The sequence below is a fragment of the Arachis ipaensis genome, chromosome B1 (genome assembly GCF_059453495.1).
Source record: "Arachis ipaensis isolate K30076 ecotype BB chromosome B1, ASM5945349v1, whole genome shotgun sequence".
In the NCBI taxonomy this organism is placed as follows: Eukaryota; Viridiplantae; Streptophyta; class Magnoliopsida; order Fabales; family Fabaceae; genus Arachis; species Arachis ipaensis.
In genome coordinates, this window is record NC_142436.1 from 47442185 (window position 1) to 47459084 (window position 16900).

General features: G+C 39.0%; 1 non-coding gene across 1 annotated transcript; it reads right to left on the minus strand.

The window, feature by feature from the left end:
- Window positions 1-15801: 15801 nt before the first annotated feature.
- LOC148576467 (small nucleolar RNA R71) lies at window positions 15802-15909 on the minus strand. The gene has a single exon (XR_015903943.1). It is a non-coding gene; the product is annotated as a small nucleolar RNA R71 (small nucleolar RNA).
- Window positions 15910-16900: the final 991 nt, after the last annotated feature.

Below are 16900 nucleotides of genomic sequence, written 5' to 3' on the forward strand. Positions count from 1 at the left end.
CCTAACCGAGAAGTTGAGTTTGCTATTGAGTTGGTGGCTGGGGCCGGACCAATCTCTAGTGCTCCTTATAGGATGTCACTACTAGAAATGGCCGAGCTAAAGTCTCAGCTAGAGGATCTGTTGGGTAAGAACTTTATCCAACCAAGTGTTTCTCTGTGGGGTGCGCCAGTGTTACTGGTAAAGAAGAAAGATGGGAGTATACAACTTTGTGTGGATTACAGGCAGCTGAACAAGGTCACAATAAAGAATAAGTATCCAGTACCAAGGATTGACAATCTCATGGATCAGTTGCAGGGAGCTGGGGTTTTCTCCAAGATCGACTTGCGATCCGGTTATCACCAGATAAGGGTGAGGGATGAGGACATCCCTAAGACCGCTTTCAGGACTCGTTATGGTCATTACGAGTACATTGTGATGTCTTTTGGGTTGACAAATGCTCCTGCAGTGTTTATGGATTACATGAACAGAGTTTTTCGTCCGTTTCTGGATAAATTCGTTGTTGTCTTCATTGATGACATACTGATTTATTCCAAGATTGAGGAAGAACATGCGGAACACTTGAGGACCCTGTTGCAGATACTGAAGGATAAAAAACTCTGCGAAACTGTCTAAATGTGAATTCTGGAAGAGTGAGGTGAAGTTTCTGGGTCACATGTTGACAACCCCATCCGGCCCGTTCAAAATCTGCATATCTGGTTTGGGATCTGGAGGGACGACTCTGAAGGGACAGAAGAAGCTGAAGCTGCCGAGGCTTTCCCTGGTGGCACAAGAGGAGGACCCTCATCGTCATCATCGGGGGCAGGCACAATCTTGCCATCCACCACCACATTATCCGTACTGAACAAGGTGAGATCGGCCTCGGGAGCAATAACTCGGACCTGAGCCTTCAGGATCTCGAACATATCAATCATACTATTTACCATGTGTCCCTAAAGCTCAGCATAATCATCTTGGGCCGATTGAAGCCTCTCCTTAGTTTCCAGCAGCTCGCTGTAAGTTCGGGTATAGCTCTCCTTATACTTTTTCGCAGCCTCATCAGCCAAGTTAGCAGCTGCCTCTGCCCTAGTAGGACGCTCCTTTTCTTTTTCCATATCAAGCTCCAACTTGGCAACTCGGGCATCCAGCTCATCCTTCAGACCTTTCACCCTATCAAATTCAGCTCGGACATCTTCCAGAAATTTCCTTGGTAGCCCGGACATGGGACTCTCTAACAACCTTAGATAAGGGCGCACCAACATTGGCCATTCGAATGTTGTTGGTCCTTTTAAAGTCAGGGTGACGAAGGATGGAGACGTCGTCTAGAGGGACCTTACCATGGGGAGCAATTAATTCAGTGGCGAAGGCCACACCATCAAACTCTGTCATCAAGGTCATACGTTCCAACAGTTTTTTAATGCTTCGGAGGCAGGCTAGTAGCATGGGGAGAAGAGGCAGGGCTAAAAGTCGCCTGAGGCAGATCAGAGGAAACTACCCAGACTCTAGGGGTCGGGATGATCTTTCTTGGACCCTGAGAGTCAAAAGTTAGCTTCTTTAGGTACACCTGAGAAGACCCTTCCCCCGAGGTCTTCGCTGACAAATTTTAGGCAGTTGTCGCTTTTTTTGCCCTCCGAAAGGCCTTCATAGAGTCCGAAGATTTTACCATTTCTGAAAAGGAAACCAAGAAAATAATTTATAATAATAAAGAGGGATAAAAAGTACAAACAATAGAAGAAAACCACTTTTAAAAGAAGTCGGGTGCTACCTAGCTCGGCACGAAGGAGGGAGGGATCTCCGAGAAATCTCTTGGTGTCCAGATGAGGAGGTTCCCCCCAGTGCTACTCTAGAACACCCACAAAGGCCTGCTCAACCTCATCTAAACTCTCCCAAGAATACTTGGGAGCTACTATACTTTTTTGCCAACACAAAGAAAATGTCGGCTCATCATTCTCATCTAAAAAGAAAGGTCGGGCATTCTCGACAGCTCAGACCTTAAAGTAATAGTTCTTAAAATCTCGAAAGGACTCATCAAACATTGAAAAAACTTTCTTCCCCTGGGTAGCTCGGAAGGAAATCTAATAAGGTTTCTTCTTGGCTACTCCAGACTTAGTCAAAACAAAAAGATAAAGAAAAAAGGGTGTGGTAGGTCAGACACCTAATTCGTGGCACAACTGCTGGAAAATCTTAATGAAGGCCCAAAAGTTCGGATGAAGCTGGGAAGGGGCCACATTACAAGTCCATAAGAGGTCAGTCTCAAAAACAGTAAATGGGATGGTGATGTTCAACTGACTAAAGAAGTAGTCATAAACATAGAAGAAGGGCCGCTCTCCCTGAGCTAAGGGAGGGAAACTAACCCTCTCCTCAGGATCAGGCGACACCAGCTCGTAATTCTTTTCATCATCCCTATTGCTACAAATCCTATGGAACCTCCTAAGCCTTATACAATACTCGGGATCAGCCACAGTCACACACATAAGGACTATCGAATCCAGCTAATCGGCCATACCAGCAGGAACTTTGCTAGACATCTCGACAATTTTTTTTCGTGAAGACATAGGTCAACTATCCCTACAGTAAGAAAAAGAAGAAGAAGAGGTCACTACCAAACAACTCGAACAGTAAAATAATGGCAAAAGAAACAATCAACAAGTGTCAGATATGGCAGCAAAAGGGAAACCCCAGGACTCGCAAAAAGCGGAGGACCACCACCAAAGTCCAGGGGCACCCTTTGGATGAAAAAATAGAGTGAAAACCAGAAAAAGGAAGATGACGTAAAAATGTGTGCCCTAACTAGCCCTAACCTTCTCAAACAAAAGAAGATACAAGGAGTTCAACCATTTTGCTAGTATTTCTCCATACAAACAGCGATGACAAAAAGTTTATAATTATCATGAGAACCAGACCACGCAAAGAAGCACCAAGAAAGTTCCAACCTTTTTTCTACTAAAAAGTTCAACAAAGACCAAAACTTTGTGCAAAGGAAAAGCATGCAAGAGTGACAGTAATAAAGAATAATAACAAACAAAGCAGGTAGAACAAGAAAGGGTATAAGCACCAACCTGCAAAATGAGAAGTGACGACGGAGGCATGACGAAAAACAAACAGTCTAACGAAAGCTTCGGAGCTTCAAAGAAGAAACGCTTGGGGCAAAACTTTAGCAAAATCGTGATCTTTCCAAAAGAAAGGTGAAAATCGAAGAAAAAGGATGAAGGAAAAAGGCTTTTTCAGAAAGCAAAGGGCGAACAAAAAGGATGTTTTTCAGTGAGCAAATGAAACAGATGAAAACAAGAAAACTGAAAAGCAAGGTTCAAGGCCTTTTTCAATTTTCAAAAAATAAAAAGAGGGAACGAAATGGCAAAACAAAATAAAAGCCTAATCAATGGGCATTAAAAGCGCATGCGTATTCCCAAGGAGATTAAAATGCTTCGCAAAAGCAAGCGCCAAGAATCGCGCGAGGAGGAGCAGCTCAAATCAATGCTCAAACACGACTCCCCTAAGGGATTGAAGCTGGAAAGCACGACCTCAAGGGAAGATCAAAGCTCGAGCAGGGGCACTGTTCATACCGTGGGTCGAGCTGTACGAGCCAAGATAGAAAACAACCGACCTCTTATAAAGGTTGGTCGACACTGACCTCTTCCCAAAGAGAGCTCGGTCAAAATTCCTGTAAAGACGCAAATAGGCCCAAAGCAGAAGATCACAGCCCACCTAAAGGCGGCTGGCCAAAGATAAGGAGACTCACCTACAAAAGATAAGATAAGATAACTAACTTATCTCAATGGAGGTCACACCACACTACTATAAATATACTGGAGCACCCAGGTATAACTCATACTCTGATTCTATACAAAAAACCTGCTTAAAGCCCGTGCTAACTTAAACATCGGAGTCTCTTACAGGTACCACTACCCTCCCGTGATCAAGGATTAGCAACATCTCAAGGTTCAACAAGTCAGACGCAACAGCTCCGGCCACAACAGCATATCTCCTCCGAGATCGACCTTCAGTTTCAGGTAACCCTCAGAACAAATAGGGACTTATAAGAGGGTATTCAGTGGCTAGGGTTCTAGAGTCTTCTGGAACATGAGTAAATTCTACCAATTGGTCAATTTTATTACCAAGGGTTTTCTTTAAACTAGTGGGTAATCACTCTATACTTAAGGAGGTGGAATGATGTATGGGTTGTGAAGAACTTGAAGAGTCTATAAAGTTCATGTTTAGTGATTCTCTCTTACTTGCTTTTACTAGTAATACCTTCTTCTTCCTCTTATAAATCTCAGGCTCTGATACCACAGGAGTGGATCTCCAATACTTCAAGATGACAATGATATAATACATTGTATGCTTATCCCAGTCACTCTTTACAACCATTTTAAGCAAAACTTAGTATTATAACATTGAGTCCCTTTTCCACTATGAGAAATTTCTGTGGATCCTATCCATGCCACTTTCTTATGAGTAGGATCCTCTGCAGAGGTAGAGGCAAACTCAGAGCATACTTTATGGCACTGGATTGAGGAAGAAAAAAATAACACTAGCTAAGCTTTTAGAGAGAGAAGGAAAATTTAAAACATTTTGTGAGATAGAAAAAGTGGATATATTACAATGTTCATTCATATCTGATTACAACTAAGGTGAGCTCCTCCTTTTATAGAGGTCTCTAGATAGCAGCAATATCTTACAAAATCTAAACAAACCTATCATACAATGCCATCTGGAGGATAAGGATAAGCCTTATCTCTTTCTGGCTTTTCTTAGACATGTGACAGAAGTCACTTTATTTTAGTACACTTAATAATTATACATAGTGGGGACATTGTCTTAATAAAGGAACGGCTTGAAATAGTCATCTGGAAGGGTCCCATCACCATCTGAGAAGGATGATGTCTCATCAGAGGCTAAATTGATAGCTCTAAGATCCATATCCGGGTCTTGTAGATAGGTAAACGGGTCTTCAGTGTTTCCTTCATTAGGATCTTGGGCATCATGCAGATATGGGTCTGAGTTTGGGCCTTTAGCGTCATTGGGTATCCCTGCATCAATTCTGGTTGGGCTTGGTGGTAAGGCATATACTCTTCCATTTAGATCTTCAGAATTCAGATCTTCCTCAGAATTTCTGTTTGGGATATGTCTAGACGTGCTAAGCTGGTCCCTTGGAGTATAAAAAGAGTATTGTCCAAATTGATTAATTATTCCTGAAGTTATGAATCTGGACTGGAACTCTTGAAGAGTTATTGGCAGAACATCTATTTGAAATGGGAGTCCTTCAACTGCATCTCTTTCTTCATATAGTCCAGGTTGCCAAAGGTGACAAAGGTATTTGGCCAAGGCATTTAGAACTGTCTTTTCATCCGTGGGCCATATGGTAGAGTATCCAACAATATCGACCTTGTTCATGGTGTGTGGGTCTCCTCTAGTAAAATAATTCCTTTGTAAGGTGATAAAGCAACAGAATTTTCATTTTGCCTGAGAAGGTTTATCCCACAGTTGGTGCCGGTCGAGCATGTTATACTATATTCCTCTCCATGCATCAAGTGGGGCATACATGGAGAATAACCTGACTAGATGGGATTGTGCTTGAGTGCGATTACACATAATATGGTATACAGGGAAGATTGGTACTATGATGGCACATGTATATATGGAAGACAGAGCCAAAATATACCACATCATTTCCTCTAGTATAGGTCCTTGATTATTGGTATAGTGCAGAAAGGGGTATCCATGTTGAAGTACCTTGTGTTCGGATGGATTTGGGTTATGATAAGGAGCTGGTGTAGCCAATAGAACAAGGTTTGCCTAGCTATACAATCTATTTGAAATTCTTCCTGGGGTCTTGCTTTGAGGGGAAAAGGACCAATCTTTCTTCTGTATGGGCTTCTATGGAGCGGACAATCAGGGAATGGAATGGTGTATGAAAGATTGTGGGTACTCATAGTTTAGATGTAATGGATTAGTTTTTGGATTGGTTCTTTGGTAGGTTTGGAGAGAAAATCAGCAAGTGTGTTTTGGTGTCCCTTTATGTATCTCACTTCAAATTTATAGCGAGAAAACCAGTCTTTCCACCGCAACAATTGAGAGTCTGGCAAGATGTTTTTCTTGATTTCTAGCATTGATGGGAAAGAGGTGTTATCCATCTCCACAGTGAAATGATAAGAACTGAGGTGAAAATTAAATTTTTTTATCCCTCGTTTAACAGCGAGAATCTCTTTGTAAGTGGCATGATAATGTTTTTCAGATTCTTTAAATTGTCCACTAGCATGCGCACAGTAGTGTCTTGTCCCATCAATTTCTTCAAGTAGCACAGCTCCCCAGAATTCATCACTAGCATCTGTTTGTAGTATTCTTTTTCCCGTGCTGGAAATCTTTAAAGGAGGGTGGTCTTGTGCTATCTTCTTCAGGATTTTGACAGCTGTGATTTGCTCAAGTCCCTATGGTAGGGGGCTTCTTTTTTAGGAGTTTTGACAGCTGGCTGGTGTGTCTGGTCACATCTGTGATAAAGTCTCTGATGTAGTTTACAATTTCCAAGAATTGTTGGACTTGTTTGACCGTCATGTTTTCATCAGGGAAGTGGATTAATTCTTTGGCAATATGATCTCTTGGTTGAAAGAATCCATCTACGAAGACCATCCCGAGGAATTCAACTTTTGTTTTAGCAAGAGAGCTCTTTTTTTATGATAGCATGATTATCTGTTTTTTGACAATTTGAGTGAATTGGGCCAGGAGTGCCTTATGGGATTCACTGTCTTTTAAGAACAGTAAGATATCATCAATGTAAATAAGTGTGGAGTGTAGTATGGGCTCAAAGATTTTGGTCATGACCTTTTGAAAAAGGGATGGGGCTACTTTGAGTCCAAATGGCATTACTGTCCATTGATATTGGGCTTCAGGGATGCAGAATGCTGTTTTGTATCTATCTTAAGGATGGAGCCCAATTTGTCAAAAGCCAGCCTTTAGATCAAACTTGTTGAATATTTTTGCTCCACTTAACCTCTGTGTAATAATTGAGATTCTTGGTAGAGGAAACATATCATCTTGCAAAAAAAACATTAAGTGCCTTATAATCAATAACAAGCCTCTTTTTTCCTCTATTTTGCTCGGCCCTTTTTTCAACGTAAAAGGCCTGACATGCCCAGTTAGAGTTGGTTGGTTCAATGAGTCCTTGCACAAGAAGAGCTGCACATTCAGCTCTTGCCAACCTGAGATCTTCAGGATTCATTCCTGAGTGTGTGGCTTTTGTTGGGTTGATGTCCTCATTATTTTTAAAAGGGAGACAAACATAAAATTATGGATTCTTCCACAAAGGTGCAGGATGGTTGAATTGATCATGGCTGTCACAACAGTCACTAAGGAGTTGTTGCTAGACCTCCTTATATTCTTCTGGGACTTCTTGGATTTCAAAGATGCTTTGTATTCCTATTAAAGGCAAAAACTGCCCTTTGAAACTTAGGCCAGTGGGTTTGATATGTAGTCCATGGGTTCGGAAGAAAGTATCAAACCCGAACAGAACATCTTTGTCTGGGAGATAACTTCCCAGTACCCTGAGCCAAGTGGTCTGGCCTGCAAATATCTCCAATCCAATAAGTTTTTTAGAAATGAGATTGATGGTGAAGACTTCACTGTTAGCTGCTGCGAACCTCTTGGAAAAAGGTGCCCACATTTCTTTTGGTAAGACATGTGGTTTTAGGACAGTGGCGCAAGATCCAGTATCCATTAGTGCAACAGCCTTTATTGGTTTGTCATAGACGGATGTCTTGACTTTTAATTCAAAGTGAGGACAAGGAGTACTGATAAACCACTATTTTATGGTTTATAATGTGTTTAACTGTGTGGTTTTATCATGATCTTTACCCACTTATTCATATGATTAGCATGCATTTATATTTCCTTCCTAAAATTATTACATGATTGAAAACTTGCTTCCTAGAAACTTTTAATTATGTATTTTAATTCTCCTTTATTCCATTCGATGCCGTGATCTGTGTGTTAAGTATTTCAGGCTTTATAGGGCATGAACGAGTTGGAGATTGGAAAGGAAGCTTGCAAAAATGGAAGGAACACAAGAAGTTGAGGAGATGACCAGCGAGAAGTGACGCGGCCGCATGGCTCACGCGACCGCGCGAAAGAGAGGAAATCGCAGTGACGCGACCGCATGGCTCACGTGACCACGCGGATTGGAATAGCACAAGTTACGCGGAGGCATGGACGACGCGTCCGCGTGGCAAAGCAAAACGCCGAATGACGCGTCCGCATGAATGACGCGATCGCGTGACGTGCGCGATCTGCATAATCTGCAGAATTCGCTGGGGGCGATTTTGGGCCCTGTTTTAACCCAGTTTTTGGTCCAGAAAAGGCAAACTAGAGCCAGAAAACATGCAGAAACAAAAAACAACATTCATTCTACACAGTTTTAGTTTTTAGATCTAGTTTTACTCCTCCTCTAGGTTTTCTCTCTACACATTCATAGTTCTTAGGATTTTTATTTCTATTGCTCTTTGCATTGGGATATTGAGAAGAGTTATTACCTCATCAAGACTTCGTCATTCTAGTTCATTTTCTTTACTTGGCTTTACTCTTCCATGTCCTTTAATTTACTCAATTTTACTATTGGATTATTTTAGAATTTATTAATACAAGAGTTACTTTTATTTTTAATTGATTCCTTTGAGTTTTATTTATCATGTCTTTCTTTAATTCCCTTTCCTATGTTATGAGTTCTACATTCACAATGAGCGAGTAGTTCCCTAACTTGATGGGGAGTTGATTGAAAGGAACCCTTGAGTTGGAATGCTCAAAAGAGAAATTGTAATTGGGTTTATTGTTGGATTGCCATCTAGTCACTAATGCCAGTCCTTCCAAGTAAGCGGATTGGGACTTGTGAATAGAAACAGCATTCCAACTTGTTTGACTTTTCCTTACCTAGTAAGGGATAACTAAACAGAACAACCTTCAATTATCAATTAATCTTGAGAGTACTACAACAAGAATAGGGCTTCCAACTAATCTACTCCCAGTCAAGACTTTTATTTAAATTACTTAATTTCCCCAATTTAATTTCCTGTTTATTCGACTCAAATTCTTTTTTGAAAATATCTTATTAATAAAATAGCACACCTTTCTGCAACTCGTTGGGAGACGACCTGGGATTCATACTCCCAGTATTTTAATTTTAATTTTTGTGACAACCCTTCTAAATTGATAAGCGGATTTCTGGTTGGTTAAGAACTATACTTGCAACGCATATCTTATAACAATTCTTGACTCGCCAATTTCTGCCACGTCAAGTACCATCAATCTGTTTTATTCCTAAGAATCCAAGGTATCCAAGTTCTTCTTTTGGGATGCTTGATCCTTTAGGAATTCTTGTGGTGATAGACGCAATGGAGGATACGGAAAAGATTGACCTTTTTAGTGGGAGGTCTTCTTCTGAACTACTTCCTCCCGAATCAGAGTCCTGGAAAACATATTAGATTTCATCATTTTTGCTTTCTTGCTCTTCAAGTACTGATTCAAGATCTTCTTCACCTTCGATGGAAGCTGCATCCATTAAAGACTGAAGGATTTTTATCTCCTTCTTTGTCTTATGAGGACATGATTTAGCAAAGTGGCCTTGTTTTCCCCAAATGAAGCATCTGTTTGACTTAGTATGGGGTTTTCTTCTTTTAAAATAGCGGTATTTTTTCTTCCTTCTTCCCCTCCTGAATGCCTTCTGATGGAAAGTTCTGGCTGGTAGTTGCCAATGCATCTTCTTCTTTGGCTTACATTCACACATGCTTGGCTCTTTGCATTTGATCTTCAAGTAGGATTTATTTCATGCCCTATTTGAGTTTGCTTGAATTTTTGTTGAGCTGTTTGAACATTTGTTGTTGTTCACACAATTTGTCCAAAGCAGCTAGAGCCAACTGATATATTTCTCCAATGGTGGTGGTAGCCACTTCTTTGCAGAGAGTCATCATCATCCGTTGTAATTATGGCTAAAGTTCATCTGGCAAGGATGCCATGAAGACTTGTTTAAGTGGCGAATTATTATTTCCTTCAAGAGGATAATATTTAGCAGCCATCTTCTTGTAATGTCTCTCCAAGTCCTTTCTGTTGAGTGAACAACACTTCATTTCAAAATATTTTTGGAAATTTCTTTTCTGGATAATTGTAATATTTCCCAAGAATTCTTGATGTATTATTCCCAAAAACTGAGAAGGAGTACCATTAATGAGCTGGAGTCTTTCATACTCAGAGAGGTTGTTAGCCCATTCTCGGAGATTGCCAGTCATTCGATTTATGAAATCTAGAAGGACTTGTCTGCTTGAAAGATTTGGATTGGCCATGGTAGTTTTAATCCAAGCACTAAATTCATTTAACCTTTCTCTGTATCTTACAGGTGGGATATCATCAAAGGTGAACCATTTGTTGGGTGTTTTTACTTCAAAGGACCCTGCATGAGCAGGATTAGCTGAAGTTGCTAGTTCATCCCTTTCAGAGGTTACTTCCTCTTCTTCTTCTTCTTCTACAGGGTTGACCATGGCTATTGCTGAAAGGACTGCTTCATAGTCTTCTTCGAACCATTCAGCAGTTTTTTCACTGGATTCAGCAGTTTCTTCATCAGATACATCAGTTATTTCTTCACTGTATGATCGATTTTCCAGGGTAAGGGTATTAATTGTCCGTCCTGGGGCAGATGACCCTTCTTTGATGCCCTTATATTTTGTAGGAACATTAAAGGGAGTATCTCCTCTAAAAAAATTTCCTGATTTCCAAGGAAGACGAGGTTTGGGTTCGGGTGAAGGCTGAGACAGAGGTGGTTGTGGCTGAGGCTGAGACGAATAACACCGGCCTTGGGGAGAGATAGACTTTTTGGTGTTTGCTTGTCTGGATAAATGATAGGTGGATTTGAAATTGGATTCATAATCTAGGGTTTCAGGTGGTGAGTATGTTGGGGGAAATAAAACAGGCAAATATGAGGGATATAGTTTAGGATACATGGATAATGGATCTATAGCCAGTGCTTGAGGTACAGCCTTTTTGCCTTTGTCCATCTCAATTTGTCGAAGTTGGGCCTTGACTTGATCCAGCTCTCTATTTTTCTTGTGGAATTCTGGGCCAAAGTTCCTATTATCAATATAGGTCTTGAGTTCTTGATCAAGTTGAAAAGCCTATGCAGAGATCCGATCTCTGAGTTCAGCAACTTGTTCTGCTACAGAACCTAGTTGTGCTGAAAGACCTTCAGTTTTTTCTACAAGAGCATCAAGAGTGTGATCTATTCGGAGTGATACTTTATTTTGGCTGACTGCATTATCTGTGTGCCAATTAAGTACTTCCTCTTGAGGAGTTGTTACCTGATGTCCATGTGGAGTAATTCCTTGAGGAATTACGTAAGGTCTTCTAGTGATTTTCTTTTCATCAGTCTGGGTTACTAAAGGTGGGAATTCTTCCTCATAAGGTCTGAGGGTGGCAATGCATGGGATTGTATTGACTGGCTGATAAAGATAATCCATAGAATCTTTTCGAGACAGTCTTTTCTTTTTGAGCATCGGTGCCACATCTGCATCATCAGGGGGCTCGGGCCTTTTGTAAGAGCAAGGGGCTTGTAGTGACTTCTTCTTTTTCTTGTTCCTCTGTCGTCTAGCATAATCTTCATCATCAGTGTCACTCCATTGGTTAGCACAGTCACAGTCAGAATCACACATGGAGGGGTCAATATCCCAAATGAAGTGACCATTTATATGAGAAACATAAACATGTTTTGCATTTTCATAGAAGTGTACAGGTGGATCATCTTGATCGTGATTTGTTTATACCTGGACAAGAGAGATCATATTAATCCTTCTGAAGGATGGTCCTCACAGTGAGGTTTGCTTGATTATTCCAGGTCTCTGGAAAATAGTAGTCACAGTTCGATCACTATTATAAGTAATAGCTGGAGGTATTGTAGTATGAATATCAACCTGTTCCTTTGGGAAAGCTTTCTCATAATCACTAATCCATTCTAATGGAATGATAGAATAAAATTCATCAGTAGTGATCATTCTTGGAATATTTATGATTGCTGGCTGATGAGCGAATAATTTATACGCTTTTTGGCATTGTTTTTACAGAGTTTTCAGTATAATTTAATTAGTTTTTAGTATATTTTATTAGTTTTTAATTAAAATTCACATTTCTGGACTTTACTATGAGTTTGTATATTTTTCTGTGATTTCAGATATTTTCTGGCTGAAATTGAGGGACTTGAGCAAAAATCAGATTCAGAGGTTGAAGAAGGACTGCAGATGCTGTTGGATTCTGACCTCCTTGCACTCAAAGTGGATTTTCTGGAGCTATAGAACTCCAAATGGTGCGCTCTCAATTGTGTTGGAAAGTAGACATCCAGGGCTTTCTAGAAGTATATAATAGTCAATACTTTGATTAAGGATAGACGACGTAAACTGGCGTTGAACGCTAGTTCCATGCTGCATTCTAGAGTCAAACGCCAGAAACGGGTTGCAAAGTGGAGTTAAACGCCAGAAACAGGTTATAAACTGGCGTTCAACTCCAAGAAAGACCTTTATACGTGTAAAGCTCAATGCTCAGCCCAAGCACACACCAAGTGGGCCCTGGAAGTGGATTTCTGCATCAATTACTCATTTCTGTAAACCCTAGTAACTAGTTTAGTATAAATAAGACTTTTTACTATCTTTGTAAGGGATCTTTGATTAGTTTTTATGCTATCTTAGACTTTCATGGGGGCTGGCCATTCGGCCATGCCTGGACCATTATCACTTATGTATTTTCAAACGGTAGAGTTTCTACACACCATAGATTAAGGTGTGGAGCTCTGCTGTTCCTCATGAATTGATACAAAGTACTACTGTTTTTCTATTCAGTTCAAGCTTATTCATATTCTAAGATATCCATTCACACCCAAGAACATGATGAATGTGATGATTATGTGACGCTCATCATCATTCTCACTTATGAACGTGTGCCTGACAAACACTTCCGTTCTACATGCAAACAAGCTAGAATGAATATCTCTTAGATATCTAATACAGGGGACCGAGTCCGAGATATTAGAATCTTCGTGGTATAAGTTAGAACCCATGGATGGCCATTCTTGAGATCCAGAAAGTCTAAACCTTGTCTGTGGTATTCCGAGTAGGATCTGGAAAGGGATGGCTGTGACGAGCTTCAAACTCGCGAGTGCTGGGCGTAGTGACAGACGCAAAAGGATAGTAAATCCTATTCCAGTATGATCGAGAACCTACAGATGATTAGCCATGCAGTGACAGTGCATTGGACCATTTTCACAGAGAGGATGGGATGTAGCCATTGACAACGGTGATGCCCTACATAAAGCTTGCCATGGAAAGGAGTAGGAATGATTGGATGAAGACAGCAGGAAAGCAGAGGTTCAGAGGAACGAAAGCATCTCTATACGCTTATCTAAAATTCTCACCAATGAATTACATAAGTATCTCTATCCTAGTTTATGTTTTATTTATCTTTTGATTATTAAAACTCTATATCCATTTGAATCCGCCTGACTGAGATTTATAAGGTGACCATAGCTTGCTTCAAGCCGACAATCTCCGTGGGATCGACCCTTACTCACGTAAGGTTTATTACTTGGACGACCCAGTGCACTTGCTGGTCAGTTGTGCGAAAATGTGACAAAGAATTAAGATTATGAACGTGCGTATAAAGTTTTCAGCGCCGTTACCAAGGAATGGAACCGTCATGATTTCTGCGCACCAAGTTTTTGGCGCCGATGCCGGGGATTGTTCGAGTTTGGATAACTGACAGTTCATCTTGTTGCTCAGATTAGGTAATTTTATTTTATTTTCAAGCCTTCTATTTTATTTATTATTTTCAAAAAATACAAAAAAAAATTCTTCTTTTTCATTCTTCCTAAAATAATTTTTGAAAAAACCAAAAAAATTAATAAAATCATAAAAACCAAAAATATTTTGTGTTTCTTATTTGAGTCTAGAGTCAAGTTTTAAGTTTGGTGTCAATTGTATTTTTTTTTTTAATTCTCTAAAAAAAATTTATGTTCGAAAATTTCATGCATTGCATTCTTCATGATCTTCAAGTTGTTCTTGGCCAGTCTTCTTGTTTGATCTTCATATTTTCTTGTTTTGTGTCTTTTCTTGTTTTTCATATGCATTCTTGAAACATTAATGCGTAAAGAATAAAAATTTTTAAGTTTGCTGTCTTGCATATTTTCTTCTCTTGAAAACTTTTCAAAAATAAGTTCTTGGTGTTCATCTTGACATTCAAAGTGTTCTTGGTGTTCATCTTTGCATTCATAGTGTTCTTGCATGCATCACATGTTTTGATCCAAAATTTTCATGCATTGAGTCTTTTTGATTTTTTTCTCTTTCATCATTAAAAATTCAAAAAAAAATATCTTTCCCTTATTCTATCATAAAATTTCGAAAATTTGGGTTGACTTTTTCAAAAATTTTTCAAAATTAGTTGTTTCTTATGAGTCAAATCAAATTTTCAATTAAAAAATTCTATCTTTTTCAAATATTTTTCAAAAATCAAATCTTTCTCATTTTTCCTTTCATAATTTTCGAAAATTCCAAAATGAATTTGAAAAATCTTTTTCTTATTTCTATTTCAAATTTTCGAAATTAATGCTAACAATTAATGTGATTGATTCAAAAATTTTAAGTTTGTTACTTGCCTAGTAAGAAAGGTTCAATCTTTAAACTCTAGAACCATATCTTTTTAGTTTCTTGTTAGTCAAGTAATTAACTTTGATTTCAAAATCAAATCTTTTTAAATTTCTTTTCCAAATATTTCTCAAAATAAATTTCAATCACATCTTTTTCAAAATCAATTTCAAAATCTTTTCTAACTTCTTTTCTAACCTCTTATCTTTTTTTTAAATTGATTTTCAAATCTTTTTCAATCAATCTTATCTTTTTGTTTCAATCATATCTTTTTCAAAACTACCTAACTAATTCTCTCTCTAATTTTCGAAAATCCCTTCCCTCTTTTTCAAAAAAAATTCCTTTTTAATTTAAAAATTTAATTTAATTTGATTTCAATTTTAATTTTCAAAATTTAACTTTAAATTTTAATTTTAATTTAATTAATTTTCGAAATTCCCTCTCTCTCATCTCCTTCTAATTATTTATTTATTTATTTATTTACTAACACTTCTCTTCATCTCAAAATTCAAACCCTCTCTTCCTCTTGGTGTTCGAATTTCTCTTCTTTTATTCTTATCTTCTTCTACTCACATAAAGGAATCTCTATACTGTGACATAGAGGATTCCATATTTTCTTTTCTGTTTTCTTCTTTTTCATATGAGCAGGAACAAGGATAAGAACATTCTTGTTGAGGCTGATCCTGAACCTGAAAGGACTCTGAAGAGGAAACTAAGGGAAGCTAAAGCACAACTCTCTGGAGAAAATCTGACAGAAATTTTCGAAAAAGAAGGAGACATGGCCGAAAATAATAACAATGCAAGGAAGATACTTGGTGACTTTACTGCACCAAATTCCAATTTACATGGAAGAAGTATCTCAATTCCTGCCATTGGAGCAAACAACTTTGAGCTTAAACCTCAATTAGTTTCTCTGATGCAACAGAACTGCAAGTTTCATGGACTTCCATCTGAAGATCCTTTTCAGTTTTTAACTGAATTCTTGCAGATCGGTGATACTGTTAAGACCAATGGGGTTGATCCCGAGGTCTACAGGCTTATGCTTTTCCCGTTTTCTGTAAGAGACAGAGCTAGAGTATGGTTGGACTCTCAACCTAAAGACAGCCTGAACTCTTGGGATAAGCTGGTCACGGCTTTCTTAGCCAAGTTCTTTCCTCCTCAAAAGCTTAGCAAGCTTAGAGTGGATGTTCAAACCTTCAGACAGAAAGAAGGAGAATCCCTCTATGAAGCTTGGGAGAGATACAAAGAACTGACCAAAAAGTGTTCTTCTGACATGCTTTCAGAATGGACCATCCTGGATATATTCTATGATGGTCTGTCTAAGCTATCAAAGATGTCACTGGACCATTCTGCAGGTGGATCCATCCACCTAAAGAAAATGCCTGCAGAAGCTCAAGAACTCATTGACATGGTTGCAAATAACCAGTTTATGTACACTTCTGAAAGGAATCTTGTGAGTAATAGGACGCCTATGAGGAAGGGAGTTCTTGAAATAGATACTCTGAATGCCATATTGGCTCAGAATAAAATATTGACTCAACAAGTCAATATGATTGACAAACCCCAATTTGACGGTTTGTTTTGTATTGATTTTTGGGAATTTTATCACTTTTTACCCATATTTATTCAAGAAATAGCATGGTTTTGTATATTCTCCTTTAATTGTGCTTGAATGTGAAAACATGCTTTTTAGGACTCAAAATAGCTAAATTTAATTCACCTTGATTCTATTAGATGCCTTGATATGTTTGTTAAGTGATTTAAGGTTTAGGAGGCAAAGATTGGATCAAGGGAATGAAGAAAGAAAGCATGAAAAGTTGGAGAACTCATGAAGAAATGAAAGAACCGGAAAGCTGTCAAGCCGACCTCTTTGCACTTAAACGACCATAACTTGAGCTACAGAGGTCCAAATGATGCGGTTCCAGTTGCGTTAGAAAGCTAACATCCGGGGCTTCGAAACGATATAAGATTTGCCATAGTTGCTACACGTATGGTGCCGCGCACGCGCAAAGTACGCGCACGCGCCGTTGCTGCCACCTAGTTCACTTAAAGCAAAACGTGGCCAACGAATTCTAAAGCCTTGTGGGCCCAATCCAACTCATTTCTGATGCTATTTAACCCAAGGAGTGAAGAGGGAAATATATGTTAGTTACCAATTAGCTTAGTTTAGTACTTAGAGTTAGTTTCTAGAGAGAGAAGCTCTCACCTCTCTCTAGAATTAGGATTAGGTTTAGTTTAATAATCTTAGATCTAGATTTTAATTCATGCTT